This window comes from Myotis brandtii, unplaced genomic scaffold (assembly GCF_000412655.1).
Source record: "Myotis brandtii unplaced genomic scaffold, ASM41265v1 scaffold687, whole genome shotgun sequence".
In the NCBI taxonomy this organism is placed as follows: Eukaryota; Metazoa; Chordata; class Mammalia; order Chiroptera; family Vespertilionidae; genus Myotis; species Myotis brandtii.
Window position 1 is genome coordinate 870,726 of NW_005370687.1, and position 4,169 is coordinate 874,894.

Here is a 4,169-nt window from a genome sequence, read left to right on the forward strand (position 1 = left end):
GACTCTTCAGAGCGAGGACAAGCACTGGGAGGGGGGCCTGCGGCTGCCACATTCCTCCCGCTCAGTTCCTGCCGCAAAAGCGCTTCCTGAGCGCGGCCAGCAGCCCATCCCACCCTCCCGGGCGCCCTGGTCGCCTCCCCGACCCTCCAGTCCCCGAGGCCAGCAGAGCCTGTTCTGGTGTGATCTTCGGTCACCGGTTTCTAGTTCCCGTGGTTCAACCAGCAGTTACTAAGCCCTATGTTGGAGGGTACCTTCCCCGAGCAAGAACCACAGAAATAAAAAGGGCAGGGCCTCTGCCCTCAAAAACAGTGAGATATTTACATATATGCATGGTATTTACATATGTTATTTATAAATAATATATTTTGTAATTATTTATGAATACATTATGTATAATGTATAAAAAACATCGATGAGAGAGAAACATCATCTATCGGCTGTCTCCTGCACGAGCCCACAACGGGGAATCGAACCAGTGACCTCTTGGTTCATGGATGGGAGCTCAACCACTGAGCACACCGGCTGGGCTCTCATCGATGTTCTCTCTCTCTCTCCCTCTTCCTTCCCCTCTCTGAAATCAATAAAAACATTTTTTTTTTTTAGCCCTAGCTGGTTTAGCTCAGTGGATAGAGCATTGCTGTGGACTGAAGGGTCCGGGGTTCAATTCCAGTCAAGGGCACATGCCTGGGTTGTGGGCTTGATCCCCAGTAAGGGGTGTGCAGGAGGCAGACGATCAATGATTCTCTGTCATCATTGATGTTTCTATCTCTCTCTCCCCTCTTCTCTGAAATCAATAAAAATATATTTAAAAAAAAGATGGGCTTTGGCCCGTGCTGGTGTGGATAAGTGATTGGAGCATTGTGCAGTACCCCAAAGGGTGGTAGGTTTGATTCTCCATCAGGGCACATACATACCTGAGTTGTGTATTCTTTCTCTCTCAAATCAATAAAAAATATTTTTAAAAATCAATGAAAACATATTCTCACATGAGGATTTTTTTTTTAAATTGGATTTTGGCTTTTAGACAGTCTGGATTTGAATCAGCACTTAGCTAAGGGACCATCCGTGAGCCTCAGTTTTGTCATATATAAAATGGGGTGATAATAGTTCCTATCATATAACTGTCAGGTAAAATAATATGTGTAAACTGCTTAGCCCAGGGCCTCACATACAAAGTGCTCAAAAATGTTTTTATTACTATTTGTATATTATTATCATTACCTCTGCTAACATTTCGGTGTATTTCCCTCCTTCTGCACGTATTGCATTACATTGGATGATAATGTATGTACAATTTAGTATCCAATTTTTTCACTTTGCATTACACCACTAATATTTTCTCATATTACTGTTTTTCAAAAGCATTATTTTAATGCTTATGTAATAATTGTGTAATCATTTCCCCTTTGGGGGTGTTTTGGCAGTTTCTGGTTAAAGTTCACCCCACCACCCTGGCTCAGGCTCCTAACAAGGTGTCCATCGGGGCAGATGGAGACAGTGAACAGATCTGCCCCCAGGCAGACGCAGCAGCCGCTATGGCTCCCAACGATCTCAGCAAACTTTGAGCCCCTGGTGCGGCATCTATTTCTCTCAAAACTCAATCATAAGAAAACAAACAATTAAAGATGGGCTGGCAAAAGACTCTGACAAACACTTCCGCAGGGAAGATATATGGGTGGCAGTTAACACATGAGGAAATGCTGGCCATCATTACTTGGCAGGGAAATGCACATCGAACCACAGTGACCTGGCACTGCACGCCCAGCAGAAAGGCAGAGTTAAACAAATCGCCTGGCGACGCCGAGTCCTGCTGATGGGGACCCACGCTGGGTCAGCCACTTTGGAAAGCGGGTTGACATCTCTTAGAAACTGAAGCCAACGTTTGCCACGAGACTGGGCCATCTCCTTCGTGGGTATTCGTCCCAGAGAAGTGAAAACGTGTGTTCACACAAAGACCTGTGCATGAATGTGTAGCGTCTGTGCTCATAACTGTCCCAAACTTTTCAGAAATAGCCCAAACGTCCCTCAGCGGGGGTGGATAGGCATGCTGCGGTGCCACTGTGACCACGGGTCCGGCAACGTAACGTAAGGATCTACGGACCCTGGGACAGCGGGCGCAGATCTCAGGTGCCTGTGCTCAGTAGAAGGAGCCAGAGCCCCAACAGTATGTGTGTGTTCAGCATATCACATTATGGGAAGGGCAGACCTGGAGGGAAATAACACAGGTTGGTAGGTGCCAGGACCTGGTGGTAGGGTTGGCTACCAAGGGGCAGTACCAGGGAATGTTTTGGGGTATGGAAGTGCTCTGTCTATTGGATGTGGTGGTAGTTACATGGTGTCTGCATTTGTTAAAACTCATAGAACTGTAACTACAAAGGGTGACTTTTACTGTGTCAATTATACTTTAATTTTTAAAGGGGGGGCAGGGACTAACATTGATACGGTGCCCAGAGGAGAAGGGTGCTGCACACCGAGGGAGAGGAGTGTGTGTTGAACTCATAACGCCTGGCCTGCCTCCTGTTACTGCCAAGTCCAGTGTAAAAGTTAGTGGAAGAAACATTAATGAAGACTTTGTCACCCAACACAGGGCAGGCCCATCCAGAGCCCAGCTGTCTCAGGAACAGAAGGTCTGGGTCATAAGGACCCTGGTCAGCAGAGAGCAGGCTGAGCGCAGGCACGTGGGGTGGGGGTGGAGGATGAAAGTCTAAGAACTACCCGCAGGCAGTAGCATCTGCAGAAAGGACTCTAGCATCACCCGGCTTTTCTTCTTGCTGTTTCATGCATATGTAGGGTGCCCCCCAAAATGTTTACACACTTTGAATGAGTATAAAGTCAGTGTTTATTAGCATACAGTTCACTTTCAAAATTTAAAAGAATCTACAGAAATGAATAATTTTCTTTGTCAAATCCTGTTTTCAAACGGATGACGGTCCTGGTCCAGGCCCTGCTGATAACACGAAGCAATGGAATCGCAAACATCAAGAATCGTTTCGTTCCGTGTTTGTGAGCCCTCAGCTGTTGCCAGTTTGTAGTGTGAACTTTATCTTTTCTGTATCCCCATAAAAAGGGCTAGTGGATAAATGTTCTTCGTTCAAAGCTTAGTCTGGCTTCACCCATTATTTCAAATCAGTTAAACCTGAAAAGGAGTGAAAATGGAGTGAGTTATCAGCTGTTAAAGAGTGTACACATTTTTAGGGACACCCTGTACTTATATATCTTATAACTCTCTTCTTTCTTGGTGGTGGCTAACTTTACAATTCAGCCTCTAAGTTACAGAATACTGAGATGTGGTCGTGACCAAGCTAAAAGCGGGGTGACCTCACAAAGACATCCTGGACAGCCCTGGGCAGCGACTGGGGAGAGCTGGGCAGGCACGCACGTTGGTCTTCAGAGGACAGTGCGGTGTGTGTGAGGGCAGCACCGACAGGGAGGGGGCCTTTGAACGTGGAAGGCGGGTCCATGAGGCTTTTCACCAGCTGAAGGGAGGGACCCACTGAGAACAGAGCCACAACTTCAGGGACCAGAGGGTGAGGTGGAACAAGGGACATGGTCACAGCAGCCACAGAAGACCGTCCGGGCCCCTCCCTGCTCCCTCCACTCCGTCCAGGCTTGGTCAGGAGAGCGGGCGGGGAAGAACCCTACAGGCTGAGCCTCCCTGCCGCCCTCACTAAACAAGACGGGGCTAGATCATCAGAGGAAATGAGAAGTTACAATTCTGGTGCAGCCCAGCTGTCATTTGAGCTACTTCGTGGGGAAGAAAGGTTGTCTGTGGGCTGGGCAGCCTGCACTGGAATGGAGGAGGCATTTACTGTTTGCCCGGAATCCCTCCCTTTTCTTGATAACAGAACCCCACTCTGTTTGGAGAGCTGCCCCTCCCCAAGTGGCCCCGGGGCTGCCCACCTCAGGGCTCTGCCCAGGACCCACCACAGGGAGGGGTTTGGAGGACACAAGCTGGGCCAACCTGAGTCTCTTGGTGGGGAACCTGAATCTTGAGGGGATCCCTGTCTCTCCCGGCTCTGACTCCTTGGTTGTCACGCATCTGGCCTTGACCCAGAGCCGTGAGCTCTTTCCCAGAACTGAGATGTCTGTGCTGGTGGCCTCAGCAAAGGGGGTGTGTTATAGGAACACAGGGGAGTTTCAGGCCCCATGGGAAGGGAGGGTGTGTGTGT